Source organism: Poecilia mexicana, unplaced genomic scaffold (genome assembly GCF_051168715.1).
Source record: "Poecilia mexicana isolate PSO_F unplaced genomic scaffold, ASM5116871v1 scaffold_16, whole genome shotgun sequence".
Lineage (NCBI taxonomy): Eukaryota > Metazoa > Chordata > Actinopteri > Cyprinodontiformes > Poeciliidae > Poecilia > Poecilia mexicana.
Window position 1 is genome coordinate 15,137,588 of NW_028263385.1, and position 18,909 is coordinate 15,156,496.

General features: G+C 38.6%; 1 protein-coding gene across 1 annotated transcript in view; it reads right to left on the reverse strand.

Annotated features, from left to right (window-relative positions):
* The window catches only part of kcnn3 (potassium intermediate/small conductance calcium-activated channel, subfamily N, member 3), an 85,429-nt gene that overhangs the window by 34,048 nt on the left and 32,472 nt on the right, over nucleotides 1-18,909 (reverse strand). The gene's annotated exons all lie outside the window — the stretch shown is intronic.

Genomic DNA, 18,909 nt, shown 5'->3' on the forward strand with positions numbered 1-18,909 from the left:
GGCTCGTCTTTCTAAAATTAAACCAGAAATGCTGAGTCATGTGGAGTACCGGCGCTAATGCAAAATAGGATTGTAATCACTGAATTACTGTAATTTCATTGTTTTACACAGGAAGGGCATTGTTTTATGATTCCATGTAACTCTGCAGGCTATGAGTGGAAATAAAGGGCGAAAGGGGGTCAAGGAGGCCAAACATCCACTTTAGGAAAAAAACTTGGAGTCAGAGGAAGTCCGTCACCTTGTGTTCAAATGAAAAAAAAAGAAATGAAGTCTTTTCTCTTCCCTCCATATATGGTCAATGCATCAATGCACTGTATTGTATGATGTTTAAAGGCTTAAAAATTGCTGAAAACTGTGAGTGAAGAACTGAGGACTGCTTGCTGAATGTACCCATTTGTCGCGACCAGGACGCAACATTTTCCAGTTTGTCTGTAAAGCTACAGTTGCATTTTGTAAACATCAGAAGAAATAACCTCCCAGTAGGCAGTTTGGGGTTGAACAAAAGGCTGTTATGGACCTGTAAATTTATGTTTGTCTACTGGTCACCTGAAAAATGACGAAAACCTGGACATTTTCATCAGTCAATGAAAACTCACAAGATGTCCAGGATGGAACGAGAAAAGTGGACTTCTTCGAGGAAAAGAGGATGTTTGATCACCCAAACTTGTTCATACACTGCACATATAGGAATTCAAACACACAAAAGAAATTTCTTAAAGCAATTTTTCAATGTTATTGGAACATTAATTCTTCTGCCAGAACACCAGAAGCAATGAGTGAAGAGGAAGTGAAGAATTATTTTAGACCAGAGTAAACTTCCTATGGATGAATGGATCATTTAATTTCTGCAGCAGGAGTTGGTAAGAGCCATTGATCTTGCTGGGCTGATCGATCCTCTCAATCAATTTCTTCTGATGCTTAACTGAGAGTTTAACATGCAAAGATGTTATATAAATGAGATAACTCCCAATAAAAAAAAAATCTTGTGTGCTTACTAATACCAAAGTTTATCAATGTCAGAAGAGATCATTATTTTCTTGAGTTTCTGTGCAGTGAGAAGAAAAAAAAAGTCAGTTGCTAACAGCCCCTTGGATCTGTTTGAAATTGGTGACTTGTTGGCCTTGAGAACTACTTCTAACTGTGGTGCAGTCTTCTTGTTTTACTTTCATGGAAGTCAAAAAAGTTTCTCTCAAACCAAGAAACAAGACCTTTGAGGGAGCAGTGACCCTTAATCACAGCCACCAGACTGGAAAGGAGCAAAAAGATGAAGGGAGGAAGACATGCAGCAAAGGCCCCGATGTCTGGACCTGAACTCTGAACGGCAGCAACAAGGACCAACAACCTTCATCGGCGGTAAAACTGCTCCATAGCAACATCATGAACGCCCCAGATAACAAGCTATGTCATCATATGAAGAGGTCTCCTGTATTTTGGTCTACCTTGTGTCTATGCATGTTAAGTAATAAAGAAGATAAACGCATATCCTTATAGAACACTTGTCTTTAAGACAAAACAAACTCAGAAAATATGCGTCTGAGCAACTTGTTAATGAAAATAATAAGGCTGCTACTGACTTTGAGCTCACACAAACATTCTAAAGCACGGATGCAATGTGGAAAGAGGAACAGAGGGGGATATGCACCTCCCCATTTCCCTTTCAAAAAAGCAGATTTGGTACCCTGCTGTCCAAAAACAATGTTGCGCTATTTTAACAGGATACCGTTCATGCAGGAGGACCGAGAGGAAAACGGCTGTTTTCCTTCAGGGCGCCTAGAAGCTCATCAAATGTTTCTTGCTTAAGTGTGATTGGTCCATCCAGCTGACGCGCCATCTGGTTGTAGAGAGCACCGGTGTTTCGCTGGTTGTTCAGGAGGCTGTGTTCATCTGCCTGTACAGTGTTAACATGCTCTGGGTCACGTCACTCAGATTTTAATATCAGAGCTTTTATTGACATTAACATCTGGTAATTATGCACAGCTAAGTGATAGGAGGTCTAAAAAACATAGATGGACATAAGAGACAGTCCACGTAACACGTCACACCTCGACACTCCGGACCTTCTTCCCCTCATCTTTTAGAAACCCAGATTCTTGTCAGGACTTTTCTTTTACTGGTTTTATTTATTTATTCCTTTTATTGGAGCTTTTCAATGAAATTTTGCTCAATATATACATTATAAATGTGCTGTTGAATGACGATAACGCCTGTCTATGACTATGTCTGTGTAATTGCTTTATTCCTGCAAAGTGTCTGGGGTTTATTAAAAGCCCAGACAAATAAAATGTGCTATTGTTATTGTTAAAACTACAGAGCAGAGCAGAGCAACAACACAGAGATTTTTAAAAAGCTTATTTCCAAAGAGTTACTCTTTCTTATTCTTTTTTTTCATGTATTGTGCGTTGAAAGGCATTGACTGTTTAAAAAACACCAACAATGAACGTTTGAGGGAAAAATAGAATAAAACTTTGGATTACAAATGTAATTTTATTCAACTGTATTTTTTATTAATTGCGAAACTGAGGTGTTTTTTTTTTTTTATCCCAGAAGATAACTGTATCATCAAATTGTCCCAATGTTCATATGTCATCATGCATCAATATATTTTTTGTTAGGTGACGACGGATAGTAGAGGTGGAGGTAGAAGAGGAGAGTTTTGTATAACAATATTTCACCCATGAGGGCCTCTGAAATAAAAAAATGCTTGTTTTAAAGCAGCATGGAGGTGAATTATGTCATAGGCAGATGACAAGTCTATAATTATTGGTGTTTTAAATGCTTAACAAACTTTGCAGAGTTATTTGTGAGACAATAAAACCTCACCAGCAGAAGAACAAATTACTTAAAACACAACAAATTAAGCATTTCAAAATCACATTAGGACATTTAACAAGAACAAGCTAATTGCCAAGTCCTCAGTGATAATCTTTCCTTTAGCCAAGTAAATCCCCTGGCTCTTTTACTTGACAAATAAATTTGTGTCAAGGGAACATGGTGGATCGCAGCCAGGAGGAAAGCTTTACCCTGCTACTTTTCTTGGAAAACAGATATTAGCTTTCTTCTCTTCAGTGTGGGTGAACATCAAGCTTTACTTCTGCAGATGACCCAGATTTGGTGCACATATGTTTCTACCTTTCCTGCAAATTAAAGGCTAATATATTTTGTCTTATCTGCTCAATAAAAACAGTCATATGTTTAACACACACTTACATCACATGCTTGCTCATTACATTTACCACAACTTTCATTTAGACTTTCCCTGCAGGAATCGCTTCAGAGAATATTTCTTGCTCATTGTCGTCCTCCAGAGTGAAATCAAATTTCCGGCTTCACTACAAGCGTTCCTTTAATTGCGGTTTCCCCTCCATGTTTGTGGATATTTCGTGTTCGTAATTGCTGTGGTTACTCTTGATATTGTCACCAAAAGCTGCTGTTATAAGGAGGTGGTAAGAGTAGGTTTTCAGTGAGGGGGGACCTCCCTCCAGGAGGAGCTGACAGGAGCCGGGGAGAGGAGAGAGGGCGGGTGGGCGGGAGTGGGGCTGATGAGCAGAGTGCAGTGGAAGTAGATGAGAAGAGGAAATAGAGAGATAAAGATAGGTACAAGGGGATATCAGGGAAAGGGAGAGATTTTGGTTTGGTTCTGCACTTAGAGGCAAACGAATCACAAAAATCCAAACTAGTTGGACTGAGTCCTATTTCATCCTTTTCAAAGACTCTATGCCGGGGGGGTGGGGGGTAGGCATATCACAACCTTTTGTAATTTAATGGCGGGGGGACGGGGAATATTTCAAACAAAGCTTTTTTTTTGTTTTTTTAGGGATAAACTTGAAACTAACGGCTGCCTGTCGTGCTCGCAACTACGTAAAACATAAATAAATAAATCAGTCGGTAGTAGGATATCCCCAAAAGGCATGCTGAGAAAAAAATAAAAACAAAACATCTAAGCAGTAAAGCATGGTGCTGGCAGCATCATGCTGGAGGATAACTACTCCTCAAACGGAACTGCAGGGTTTGTGAAGGGGGATGAGATTATAAGCAGCTCCATTTCCCAGTTAGTTGTGATCCAAAACCTTCGTGTGCCAGCTAGAAAACTGATGATAAAGAGGAGTTTATTTTTTTAAGAATCAAAGTCAGTCAAAGCATAAACAATGAGACGACACATTAATGGCGTCAGTCAGCCACGCTCCACAGTGGAGCAATTGGTTGCCTTGAAGAAGTTTGAAGCAAAAAGATTGAAGAGTTTGAATGCTGACATGGGGTCTTTCTGTAGATTTGTTTGTCTTTTAGCTGATCTGCACAAAACATGTTGACACAAATGTTCAACGTTTTAGATCAATCAAAATGTCATATTCGTAAACCACAATGTCTCAAAGATCATTGTTGTGGATGGAAGGGGTAAAGAGCGAGTCGGAGGAGGAGAAACAGAAAGGCTGGGGCACCGCAGGAGAAACAATAAACTCCCCGACTGTAAATCAGCCGAGTTTCCCAGCTGCCGTCCAGCCCGGAGAAACTGCCCGAGCTCAAACAATCCCACTTTACCTCATGATTCATCTCAAGGGCTTTGAGGGCCCGCAAACATTTATTTAGGAAAACAAACCGAGTCCAACAACAGGTCAAGCAAGCAGACGCAACGCCTCGTGTGTCCGAGCTGACTGATCGGAGTCATGATGAGGCTGAAGCTTCTTTAAACCACCTGTGGATACGAACACTTGCAGAGTTCACCATCTTTGCATGTTGCGCAGCAAAACCTCCGTGTTTTGCTCAGCGTTCTCCTGGTTGCACACGCATGTAGCGCAGCCTCAAGCAGGAGTCATTGTGTAAGCCGTCATTTGAACCAAGGGTCAAACGCTGGCTGTATTTCTTAATGATGGCAGAGAGCGTGCATTTGCATGTTTCTGTTTGTGTGTGCCGTACTCTGTGTGCCCGAGCGAGTGTGAGAGACAGAGTGACATAGTGTGTGTGCGTGTGTGTAGACCCAACCTCGTCATGGTGACTGTTGCCAAGGCGACAACATCAAAGAGCAGCCAAGCTTAATTAGGATCCCCAGTGAGAAAGAGGGAGTCAAAAAGAGAGAAAAGCGCGAGGAAAAGGTGCGGAAAGCGGAGCGAAAACGGAGAAGTAAGAACAAACGCTGAGCTGCGCGTTTGTGAATGAAGAGGGGACACAACTGACAAGTTGTCTAATACTCGTGGTGGAGATTTGCAAAGGTTTGTGTGTGTGTCTGTGTGTGTGACAGCTCATACCTTGGCGAGGAAGGAAAGAATTTGTACTGTCACATTTGAAGATGAAATACTTGCTTCAACTTTTACAAGTACATTTTTTCTTTATTTAAAAAAACCCCAAAACAAACCGGTTAGGCCTTTGCAACACAATCCCTGTTGTAGGATGTCTGACTTTGTCATAAGGCTTTGAGCGGATTGAGATGCTTGACAGTATGACAGTCTGGAAACATCTGAACTTCTTGTTTTCATTCTAAAATATCCACATCAGTAGGAATCTAATTACTATCCTTGCTGAATTGTTATCACATCTCCCTAAAAGGTGCAGTACATGTGTATTCACCTTGCTTGAGTCAATACTTCATGGAACTGCTCTGCATTTTACCGCAATTAAAGCTGTGAACATCAATTTTCAAGTCTTGCCACAGATTCCCAAATGGATTTAAGTCCGGTGTGTGCGTAGCTGTTGTCCCGGGCTTGTGTGTTTTCAGCCTCTCACAGGTTTTCTTCCACCACTGACCTGTATTGAACTCCATCCATCTTTCCAGGAACTCAGACCAGCTTCCCTGTCTCTGATGAGGAAAAAAAAGCTTCACCACAGCATGATGCCGTCATTTCCACGTTCTTATACTGTTAGTTTTTAATGGCACAGTTTTCCGCAAGTAGTTCGTTTTGCAAGTTTCTGCCAAAAAAGTTGATAAAAGCTGACTGGACGCACCTTCTTCCTCATGTGTGCTGTGACAATTTCTATCTTCATTCTGCTCTTCTATAAAGGCCAGGTTTGTGGACACATTACATGTACTTGCTTTTGTAGTAGAAAAACTGACACGAATGTCTGAATTATTATTTCTATTGACATTTTTGCCTGATTTCCTTTCAGCTCATGGTGAAAGCAAGTGTCTAGCTCAAAGCGGTACACCCAAAGGTTCACACAATGTGGGTGAAATCACCGAGAACAAAAAAACGTTCAAGCAGATGTGGCTAGAACTGTATCTCTATATGCTCAGCTGTTTCTCTTTGACTGAGATAGGTGTTTCCTTTGTTCTCCATCTTATACTTGTGTGTTGTAGGAGCAGGATGTGGTGAAGGGTGAAAAACACTGTGTGCAACTCGTATCGGGCTCTGCTCTGACTAGTTCAGTGGCTTCGAAAGATGTTTGCCTTCGAATAAAGCCTTTAAAAGACAAAGATCGATCTTTCTCTAATTTATTGAAACAGTTTCCGCCACATTTGTTTATTTCAAATATATTCCCATTCATGCACTATGCTACATATTTACATGATCATGTCTTTTAAAATAAATAGGCAGAAGTATGAGCTTATTAGACCCTTCTTTCTTTGTAAAATAATTTAAAACCACATTTTATTGGTTCTCTCCCGTTTACAATCACCGACTGTTTTGTGTTGGTCTATCCCACATGATCCCAGTAAAGTACGTTGACGTTTGTGAAATGTAAATGTTAAAAGAAGATTACAAATATTTTTGCACTGCATAAGAAAGCATTTATAAAATGTTTTTCTTGTTATTTTGCTTTTGATGCAGAAATAAAGGGCATAAGAATATCAAGGTCGAAATGTCAGCAACAATACCAGATTTGTTTTTTTTTAGCTAAAAACAGAGGTGGAAGACTTGAGAAACACTTCATCTAAATTTAGTTTCAGATCAACAACACGTTTGTTTGTGATTTAGAAATGTACTTATATTCCCATTTCTAAAGTAATGTCTGATACCAAAGTTAGGCTGTTTAATTAACAGAACTATTTGAACAGATAGTTCAAATAGTCTACGCCCTGTTTCATCAGACATTGAGCTGAGCTGAAACTCCACACCGACACTGGCAATTCATGATAAGAAGTTTAAAGTCATGTTAAAGGGTAAAGCTTGAGTTGTTTCGAAACAAGATATGTGACAAAAAAAAACAAGATTCTATGCAAAGTGGTTATGCATTAGATTCATATGCATATACATTTTCACCCTGTGTTTTTCCTTTTCCCAGCATCCTCCGCTCAGTGTTTTTTGTCTTCCACAAAAAAGTCACTTCTGATTCTCTGAATCAGAAGTGAAGTGAGCCTCTTTCCAGCACCGCTAGAGGAAATGAGTGCTTCTCCCTTCCTTCTTCCCTGCGTCCTTCCCCTCCTGTCCTGTCCTGCCGTAGAGTCACGCGGTTGGTCCTTTCCTTCCTGGCGAAATCGCCATGAGGAAGGGATAAATAATTAAATTCCATTAGGAGAGTAATCTGTCAGTGGGAGTGAGTGAGTGCCACTGCCCCTACATGAAGAGGGCAGAGGCAGGGGATGACGGAGGACTACGTAGCAAAATTAGTCCCCAAATGGTTGCAAATGGTTATTAGTCTTCATCATCTGCTGATGAAAAATAGCATTTTTGCATATGAGCAGGGACTAGAGGAAAATGCTGGGCACATCTTAAAAAACGCCATAAATCTACACATAAAACATTTATGAACCACACAGCTTAAATGCATATTATGCATGTTATTAAAATGTTCACAGCGATGATGACTAGTGTTAACCCCTAATCTGCATGCATGGCACATACAATCATACAAACTCTTCTCAAAGTACCACTAAAGCAGGATCTTTGCCAGTCAAAGACTTTTCTACCAACTCTCACCTTCTCATTAATTTTCTGCGTCCTGTCCAAGCAAGACATCACAAGGACAACACAGGGGCAAAGCAAGCCAACAACAATCCACACATCCAGTCCTGAGGGAAAAAAAAAAGTGTCACTAATTAACCTAAAGAAGATGTTTTTTTTTTTAAACTTTCAAAGAAAGCTGCCGTACCTGGAAAAATCCGCCTTCAAGATCCGAACCAGTGAACTTCCAGCTGTGAGCCAACAGGGCTAATCACCACTAAACTGGAGGGAAGCTTAGCTACCCATTTAAAGCACGGTGAGCATGCTTTGCAGCATAAATGTGTTTATTAAGTTGGCTTCTTCCTGTGACACTGCTTTTTAAATCATATTATACTGTGTTACATTTATCTTATCTTTCATAGCAAGTAAAAAAAAAAAAAAAAACCTAATCCAAAACCCAGTTCCACAGCATGCATGCAACTTTCACAAATTACTTGGGTATTTAAAGCTTTTGGAAAGATAAAAAGCCAGTTTACTTGACAAAACCACTAAAGACTGCGTTTATTTGGCAATAAACGGTGAATATGCAACTTTAACACCTATAAGGCACAGCTCATTCTGCTGTGCTTCTTTGAGTTAAAATGTTATTTAAAAAATTATAAGAAGCAACTAAAGCTACAATAATTGAAAGCCGCTTTAGAAAACAGTAAGAAGCACAGAATGCATGCTGGTAGCTTTATTTGACTAGAAAGACTGCATTGTTAAGAGAGCTAATTTTTCACTTTATGCAAAATGTAAACTAGAGGTTAGTAAAAAAGGGATTATTTTTTTAAGCTCTCAAAGATGCATAGTGGTGGAGTTGGCAGGAATGTTCCCTTGCAGAACGAAGGTCCTGGAGTTTGAATCCCTGCCTGTTCTCCCTGTTCATTTTCAATTGGCCTCTCTAAATTGTCTTTAGGTACGAGTGTGTGTGCATGATTGTTTGTCCTGTGTATCTTTGTGTTGCCCTGTGATGGACTGTTGAGAGCCGACCCTGCCTCTCGTCCATCGACCACTGGAGACTGACACTGACCGTACGAGGACAATCAGGTGTAGAAGATAAATAGCTGGATGGTCTGAATTCTTTAAAAGTTAAACGTCGATATAGCACCTCTAAACCCATCTGGATAAAAACGCAATGAATGACTTGAAAGGAAATGTTTTTTAAGTTGTTTGCGGGTTTTTTCCTAGTTACTTGATCGACTTCTGGTCGCCTAATTGTTCTAACGGTTGTATTTCTATATACTCAAGTTTTACAAGGAGTTTCAGGCGGTGAAGATGGACTGAGGTTGGATAGCAGCTGAATCAACTTGGACATAAAGAACAAACCCACAGGGGAGGAGAGCAGAGATTGCGAAAAGAAGATGTGTCCACTTAATTTTAACAGGCTGTGACATCACAGGGCAGACGGCTGAGGACAGGAAACAAAACGGGAAGCAAGTAAGACAGAAAGAGGACACAGCAAGGAAAAGAGAGACGTCAGCAGACAAAATAAAAAAGGAGGAAAAAAATGTGTGAAAATGATCGGCATTAAAAATAAGCTGAGGTGTCTACAGAGGTGAAGGTGTGAAGTCTGACAGGCCACTCTCCACCCACGGCATTTCCCCGTCTGCTCCTGCTGCCTGCTAGAGGAGTCTGCGACCTCTCAGTCTTTCCCTCTCAACAAGCCAGCCAACCATGCGTTCACCTCTAAAGCTTCCTCAGAGGGCCTTCATGTTTCTCATTCCAGATGCCTCAAATCATGAAGCCAGACGTCTAACTGTGCAAAGCCAGCAACAAAGAATATTTTGCATGTGATATCATGTGTACATCCACATATGCATCCAAACGCCTTAAAAAATAAAACAAAAAAAATGGTGTGCATGTGCAAGAAAAATCCGTATCAAATCTCCACTTCCCACGGGAGGTAGAGGGGCTAACGCATGCTAAAGGAGATATTTACTAAAGGAGACAGTGACGAAGCATGAAAAGCTAGCACACACACCTTTTCCCACACAGAGAGAGAACTCCAGGGAATGTCTGGGTCCCGTAGCACAGAAAGCCCAGAAAGAGGAAGACAAAATAAGTGGGGCGAACCGAACACACACACACACACACACACACGGTCTCGACACACAAACCCAGATTCCCACACGGTGAAACATATGAATATTCAAGGAGGATAACACACTTTTCCCTCACTGTAATTGCAGTTGTGAGGGAACACCCCGGTGGCTGTTTCTACGCAAGCAGGAGTACAGGAAGCGGGGAAGTGAAGTGAAAAGGAAGTGTTAGAAAGTGTGACAGATGAGGAAAAGATCACAAGTCAGGCGTGTGCGTGTGCTATGCAGGCTTGTTTTCAGGCAGGTCTAAAAACGGCAAGTGGAAGGAAGGGAGTGGAGAGAGTTTTCCACCAGTGGTGTCTGGAGACAAGGAATCTCCTTCACTCAGAGCAGATATGAAAGACATGCTGCAATCCTAAAAATGTCCTGGGGTAAATAAGACACTCGTGGCATTTGACAAATTGGCGTTTCATGGAAATAAGCAGATGAATCGCTTCTTTCATGTCCAGAGTCAAGATTCTGCTGTGTTCTGCTGTTACATTTTGTCATCCTCGATCATTCGCAGAACGAACTGAGCATGCACGATGCAGACTCTGCAGAGCATGACATCATTAAGTGACTGTCTAAGTATAGACAGTCACTTCATTGTCTTCCTCAATGAGAAAAGACATCTCCCTTGCAAGACAGCGGCTCACTTTGTTTTCTAATGCTATCTTCCTGTGAGTGTCCATGAGTGCCAAGCTGCTGCCTCCTTGATCAATGGAACGCCTTTAAAACTCTCCAAAAGTAACCGAATAACACGAGTCAGTAATGCTTAAAGTGCACTAATGGACTGGAGAAACATCCCTTTCTTGCACACTCTCTTTAAAAGTTTCTATTTGATTAGTTTCAACATCAATTCAATTTTTGCCTTTCAAGTGCAGATTTCTTTCAAGTGCATGAACTACAATGAATCATTTTCCATCAGAGCAGGGTTTTTTTTTCTTTCTTTCCTGTTGTTGATGAGTTTGTTTCCACCTGTGAAGAAAACAAGAGAAGCCTGCACTCTAAAAAGTGTTTTTGGGCTGTAGTTCATCTTATGGACTTATTTACATTAATTTAACTTAATTCTTTTGCTTTTGCTATGACAACTTACTTTTTTGTGTTCATTTAACTCAAAACTTACAAATCTTTAACCTGAAGGCATAGGCGTAGGAAGCGGGGGGGATGCGGGGGACATGTCCCCCCCAATATTGGAGAGAGCCACATTCGTCCCCCCCAATAATTTCACAACAGTTGCGAAGAATTTTAAAATCTTCCACTCGCGTGCTTTTATTTTGAAGGCGCATAACAGCGCATTCAGCAGAGCGCTTCCTGCCCCTCCCCCCTCTGAACGGCTCAGAGTAAAGGCAGCAGCAGATGGAGTCAGAAACTCCGTTTGAAGGAGGTAAATGATCTGTCAGGAATGTTGCCATGAATATCGCTCGTATGATCTTATTGTCAGTTTACTTTCATATATAGAACTAAATCTTTTAGGTTAAGCCATTTAAATTCTGGAATAATCACATGTCCAAAGTGTTACCACTAACTTTAACAGTTAGCTAGTCTAGTCACAATGATTTAGACTGAAACAGCAGCAAAATGAGCCTTTTTATTATTTAAACTAAGCAATACTCGACCACTTAACGTGTGTTTATATATTATATTATATTATATATTTAGGAGAACAGCAGTGCTAGAATGATGTTGAAGAAAGGTGAAGAAGCTCTGGTGAGGTCTTCATTTAGTTTATTGAAATATGTATTAAATGTTTTTAATTTTTAAATAACCTAAACTATTTTATTATGAGAGGAGCAGGTCAGGGAAGACATAGGAGAGCCAGTTGGCGTTTCAGGGTGTGAAGATATAAAAATTATATTAATTATAATAGAACCAGAAAGGAGAACAGGAGGAGACTAATGTCAGGTTGATTTATTTCAACGTTTAAATATTTTTTCATTATTTCCACACCATAAGGTTAATGGTTAGAAGACAATAAGAAAAGTGCTTGAGGAGAGGTTTAAAAATAAATTAGTGAAAATTTTTGCTACACAGTAAATAGAGTTGAGATGTATAATAATGTATACATCTGAAAATTAAGTTGTTTAAATTCTCATTCTGTATGATAAAAACATACTTTTTATATTTAGTTCACATTCTGACACTGTACATTACTAAAGTGTCTGTTGTAAATACATGAATCCATGCAGGAACATCAGGCTGCAGAGAGTCAGAGGGAGGCAGAGACAGAAACACATATCTGTAGATATTTTAGTTAAATGTTTGCGGCTGAAAATGACAGGAGAAAAAAAAACATTTAGTCTTTTTGCCTCTGTTTTTCGTGGATCTTTGGTAAGTTACTGAATGCAGGGCTGGAAAGTGAGACTGAGTTAACAGTGAGGAGCTAAGGTGTCTGTTAGACGTGAAAAGTATAATTTTTATTTATTTTGTAGATCAAACTGTTGCACTGATGTAGAGAGATGTTAAAGAAGAACAAAACTTGTTTTTTTAGATTTTATTTTTGTTGGTCAAACTGCTGTATTGAGTTTAAAACTGTTGTGTCTTATTTTATGAGCTGTTTTCTACTTTGGTTTTAGAAATAAGTAGAACCTGTTCAATTGCCAGTCAATTTATATCAATGCATTTTGACCAATAAGATACATCAGAATCTGGTCGGCTCTGTGCTACCAGAGTATGTAGCTTGCTAGTTGTGAGGCAAATGCTAAAGTGAGTGTTCATCCTGGAATGACAGTCATTATACTGCATAACTTTAATCTGACTATTGGATTGTAAATAGTAACGTGTTAGAATACTTGTTACTGAAACAAGGGTCAGATTAGAGTAACGCGTTACTGATGTGTTGATGGCATAATTGTTTAACATTTATGCTCAAGCTATTTACTGATCTGTCAGGTTTCCGATATGCGTCCCCCCCAATGACAGACTCGTTCCTACGCCCTTGCCTGAAGGAACTTTTCACTTTGACTTTACTTAAAACAATTGAGTTCAACGCCAGTTTTGTATCCTATGTCTGACCAACTCAATTTATTATGATCATCCAACTCAATTCGCTAAGTTCTTCCAACTCAATTTGCTAAGTTTTTATAACTTAATTCATAAGGGGGTTTAACATGACAAATTTAAGTCATTCTTACTCAAATCATTTATTTTGTTCTAATAAACATTTTAAATCTCTTTGATTTAATTCTACAGAAAGTCAACTCAAACTTTTAAGAAGTTCCAAACTAAATTTAAATAATCTTTTTACAGTGTCATCTAAATACACAAATCTTTTCCTTAAATAACCTTTTTCACTTTGACTTTACTTGAAATAATTTTGTGTCCCATGTCTGACACAATGACTCTTACGCTTACAGGGACACATTCCCAGTAAGCGACCGTGGCTCTGTGGATAGAGTAGTCGCCTTGTAATCGGAAGGTTGTCAGTTCGATTCCAGCTTCCTCCTGCCGTATGTTAATGTGTCCCCTGGGTACTTAATTCCAAGTTGCCAAACAATCTGAGCATTAAATAAATGTGTTAATATGTGCTTTCAGTGGTCAAAAGTGCTATTTAAGTTTATTTACCATTTTTGAAGTAAACTAAATGATTTGAGTAAGACTGACTTAACAAATTGAGTTGGGTGATTATAAAATATTCAATTGGTTAAACTTAATAAATTTAGTTGGATAAACTTAATTGAATTGCTTGTTACCTACAGAAGCAATTCAATTAAGTTGGTTCAACTTTTTTCTTTTTAGAGTGTGAGGTTGAGATGGCGGATGAGGGATGGTTTTTTTTTTGGGAAATTGAGTTCAGTTTACCAAATCACATCCCAGTCTGATTATTGCCAAAACTGTTGAGATAAAACTTAATTTACTTAATTTTCTGACAACATGAAGTAGAATAAAAGATCTCGAAATGCAACACATCACGTCCTGAAACAAACTGGAAACAATTATCTGCAAACAGAGAAAACAAGGAGCGGTAGCGAGCGTCCTTAGGACTAGAAAACTAATCCAGAACAGCATCAATGAGCAATCCAGCACGCAAGAAAAACACACTGCTGACCAAAAAGAACAAAAAAGCCTGAGTGATGATCACCAAGTAGCCCCAGTAAAATTCCCGTTGTTTGAATATATGTTTTTGGGACAAAAGGGGGAGATATTTTAAGATTTGTTTTCTTCTTTCTGCTCCCTTTCATTTTTATTGATTTGTGTATTTTATCTATTGTATATAATTGTGTTGTTTTTAATGAAAATGAATAAACAGAAAAAAAGAAAATATGATGTTGGCTGTGTGATGGTCTGGGGCTGCTATGCTGCTTCAGCGCCTGAAGGACTTGTTACTCGGTGTTCTGTAACAGAAAGTCCTGAAGGCAAAGTTCAGTCTGTCTAACCTTACACTCAAGCGGGTTAATCAATAGGTCAATGACATAAAACACTACGACATGTCCAAGCCTAAATCTTTGGTAAGACTTTATTTGAAGGGGGGTGAATAAGACTGTCATTACACTGTCATAAACATGACATAACACCTGTCATGAACATGAATAAGCCTTCATGAATATTTATGACTGTTGTCATAAAGCGTCATTCGGTAAATTATGACACTTTTAATACAAAGTTGACATTATTCAAAATGTCTTTGTTATGACAACTTGACATTAACCAATAAATCATTACTGTTTAAACTTTACCTTTAATAACATAAAGTTACCTAATTTTTAAAGTGCAAACAATAATACTTTTATAACAAATTTATATCATATATGATTTTGGATTTACTCTATTTGATATTAAAATCCGTTTGAGGATCTGAAATGAGAGAAGAAAAAAAAATACAGAAGCAGGACATCTGTAGAAGAACAAATGATTCTTCACAGCAAAGCACTTCTCCAGTTTTTTCTTTTTCTATTAAATCAAGCCTTTAAAGATTGTCTGGTTTTAGGCCTTAAAATTATCTCTCTGATTAGCCGCTTGAATCACAACCGATTCATGATGTTTCACCATTCCATCAGCTGCCGTCCTAATGGGCTTTCTCTTGATTTACCATTGACTAGACCCATATATTTCCCTTCTCAGTCTCCATTAACTCTAAACAATCGCAGTCCATTGGTCTTGTAGTTAACTCAGTCTAATGGAAAGAGGTTGTTCAGATAAGGCCGTGAATCACAGCACCCTGACGATGAGTTAATGCTGGCTCCAACCATCACCGCTTGAATTCCAACAAATGCACAAATACGGACAATTACTGAAGCCAAACGAGTCACCGGTGCTGCAGTGGCGCCTCCCAACAGTATGAGTGCAAGCAACCGTCAAACTTTTTCTTTCAGTACAAAGCGGTTTGCCAAAACAATGACTGAGAAACTCTGCGGAGCTTGAATGTTTCACAACGGAGGCAATCCTAAATGTTTTCAGCATTTCAAAGTGAAACATTCAAAGCTTTACTTCACAAAGTGAGGCCGAGTCTTTGATCTTATTCTTTATACAAACTTCACAGACAAAAGCAAAAATACTGTCAGGAAATTAAGAGGAAGGACTTTAATCTCAGCAATGACTACAATGTTATGAATTTCGTTCAACTGTATGAATGCATTGATCGCGGTGCCGATCAGATCAGCTGATCACGGTGCTGTGGTTTTATGTCTCCCAAACTCTTATCTTTTATCCAGAGAAACATGCGGCAGAAGTTTTTTAAGCTGATTTCTAAAAACGGCAAGTTGTTTGACTGCTGCATTATACATGATGAAAACTGGTGGCTGATTTACAAATCTGGTTTTCCTAATAATCTATTAATTCCACCCTTTAAAGCACCATTCATTGGGAATGAGTGAGTAAACTGGCCGCTGCAGCTCACCTTCTGTCTGTCCGTGTAATGCCATCGGCTAATGTTAACCTGCTAAGTGCAATGGTATTTGATTGCAGTCAGAGCTAATTTATCAATGAGTCATATCAAAACAAACTAAAAATGCTAGCGTAAGACTATCACTTAATACAGTCTAGCTGTATGAGTTGAGTCAAACATAAATGGTAAACCTTTTCAGGTGACCCATTGAAATCGTAGAGATTTTGTTGATAACCTTATATCACAACAGAAACGTGGGTTGGGACAAAGTGTCTGTTGCTGTGAAAACATCAACATCATTGGTTCGTAAGCTTGTTGGGACACAATACAAAAACTATTGTCTAATTTCCACAGTATACCATGAAATATTAATTAAAAGACGTGTGTTAACTTAATGCACTGTTCATACCAAGATACTAAGCAGATATATTTGGGCTGCAAAACAGCAGAGAAACACTGTTCATATATTTGTTTTTCCTTTCTCACAATTTCCACATCACTATTTGTGCACTTTAACATTTTTTGCTTCAACAGCAATTAAAGTCTATCTAGCAGGCAACACTATATCATTAGCAGGCAGAATATAGCATAATATTAGTGCATGGAAAATATAATATCTAACCACATAGCACATCCAAAAAAGTCCTTTGCAATCGCACAGATTAACACTGCAATGATAACTGTGATTCAGTCTGTTGTGCAGCTCTAACATACAGGTGTTGATGGTAATAACTTTAAAGCTGTATCAGACTCGGACTCAGTGTCGAGAGATTAATAGTACTAAAGGCATCAAGTCAATATAAGGGACAGAAACTCTTAATCAGAACCGCTTTAGTTAATTTGAAATTCCAACATGTAGCTAAATAGGCTCTGATTAAACTTAATGAAACTTAATGAAAGCATTGTGACAACATTTTTCAATTACCTGCTTTGATTTTGCGCATCTGAAGATCAGTAAGTAACCACCATCACAAAAGAATACATCTAATATTTGTGTTTTATTTGCAACAACAATCAATTATCAACACTGACGATGGGCGGGCGATTAATATGTCAAAATGTTTACGGCAAATTAGATCATTTACAGTCTCGCCATGGATTTTATCTACTTTCTTTGCCTTCCTTTTGTCACCATCGACAACAGTCATCCCCTGACATTAAATCCACCTTCGCTGCTGTCACACGCAGTAGATAGAGATAAACAATCAGCAACCGCTGCTCAACTCTGCAGTAAAAGATGGATGGACTCAAAAATGAGTCATGCAGTTCGTATTTGTGTTTAAAAGTCTGAATATGTGTACTACTGGTTGAGCTCAGCTGCAAATAATTTGCAAAGACTTCAGAAAGATACAAAATACAGCAAAAAAAAAAGGTCAGCAGTAACTGCAGGGGCTGAAACAAACACTGTAATAGACAGTTCTAAAATCGGTTTTGCAGTGGAGTAAGTCCGCATTACTTTATATTTGTCTAATCAACTTGAGTTGAAGCATCAGACCAGTGCTCAATGTCTCAGATGAGAGGCGGAAAATGGCGCCTGGATTAATTCTTTTAACGTATTTGTGTTTTTTTGTTCGTCCTCTGATGAGCACACACTATTAAGTAACTATTTTTGCAACCAAGTTAAACACACATTTAAACAAAAACAATAAATTCAAAATTAACAGATGATATTTTAAGAGAAATGATTCCCATCCTTAGTGAATTTGCAGATAATAAAGTGCTAGCTAGCTACCCTCACAGGTCTGCACAGTTGGTCCAGTGGTTCCTCCCTGTGCATACATGGGATTTTTATCTGGTTCCAACAAAAAAGGAAAAAAAACAAACAAACAAAAAAGCAAATTTGACTAAAGGTTTTTTTAATGTTTTATTTGTGAATGCCTGTATTTGCATAGCTAAATGTCCAGGTTGAACTCTTATCCTCTTTTCTACTGACTGATAGTTTTGGCTAAAGGCCCACAGGCACACAAAACAGAATCAGGTGAGTTCAGAGATCCTTCAGATAATTTCTTACAAACCTGTTAGAAAAAAACAGCTGCTGCCTTAATTCATATTTTAAGCATCAATGTTCTGATGCACAATATCAAAAGACAAAAAAAATATCTCAAACGGAAAGAAACAAACAAAGGAAAAGGACATTTTATGTACATGGTAAAGTATGATTGAAGCTAAATATGTATAATTATTTTCCACACAAGGCAGTCTAAGCTGACTGCAGTAGATATTTGTATGAACATTTTTAGGCAGCGAGAACAAGTGAGATTTGATGGCTGCTAACAGTCCAATTTTGTGCTTTCATGTATATTACACAGCAGAGCAGTAGCCACAAATAACCCCCCGAATAAGCACTTAAGAATGTGTAAACTTCTGCAAGAAGACAGTATTCAGATAAGAAGCCAGTAAAGGAGAAAGAAACAAACTGTCTCCATTCACGTCTGTAGTTACATGCATCATATATTTCTCATTTTTATGCCCAAATGTCCTCAACAGCTTACTAAAATATATCTTACCCACTCTTCACTAGCCCTCTCTGAGATCAGTATGATCTGTGGAGGTTCTGCTCAATCTCTGAATTTCGATTCTGTTCTGACCCAAATCATACCTCTAGTCCTTTTTATGTTCGGCTTTGGGTATAGTATGTAGCTTTAAGCAGCAGCAAGTCTTGCTCAAAGGGATCAGCATTTTATTTGAAATGCCAGGCTGTAAACAAAAGCAGTTTAGAAAGTCAAACAAACCTTGTTAGGTTGACGTGAAAAAGGACACAGAAAATATAAAGCACCATCCTCCTATACTATATTTGTAACTCTGTCCTACTGTTCCTTATTTGTGTTTCATTTCAACAATGTAGGAAAAACATGAGGCCAGGTGAAATTAATGCTCCAGCTTCCTCTTACTATAAAGTTGAGAATTCACAATTTGATCACTGTGAAAGCCAAGCAATAGCTACTTTGGAAGTTTAAAAAGTTTGCAAAGTGAGCACTACAGCTCAAACAGAATGGCTACATTAGCAAGACATCTTCCTCGTTTGATAGATCTGAAACTAAAGACAAAACTGACGGCATTTAATGTTGTTCCTTGATGGTCAGTTGATCCCGTATGAAACAATAAACAAAAATGTTTGCCATAGTAAAACGAAAAACCACAGCACAAGGAACAT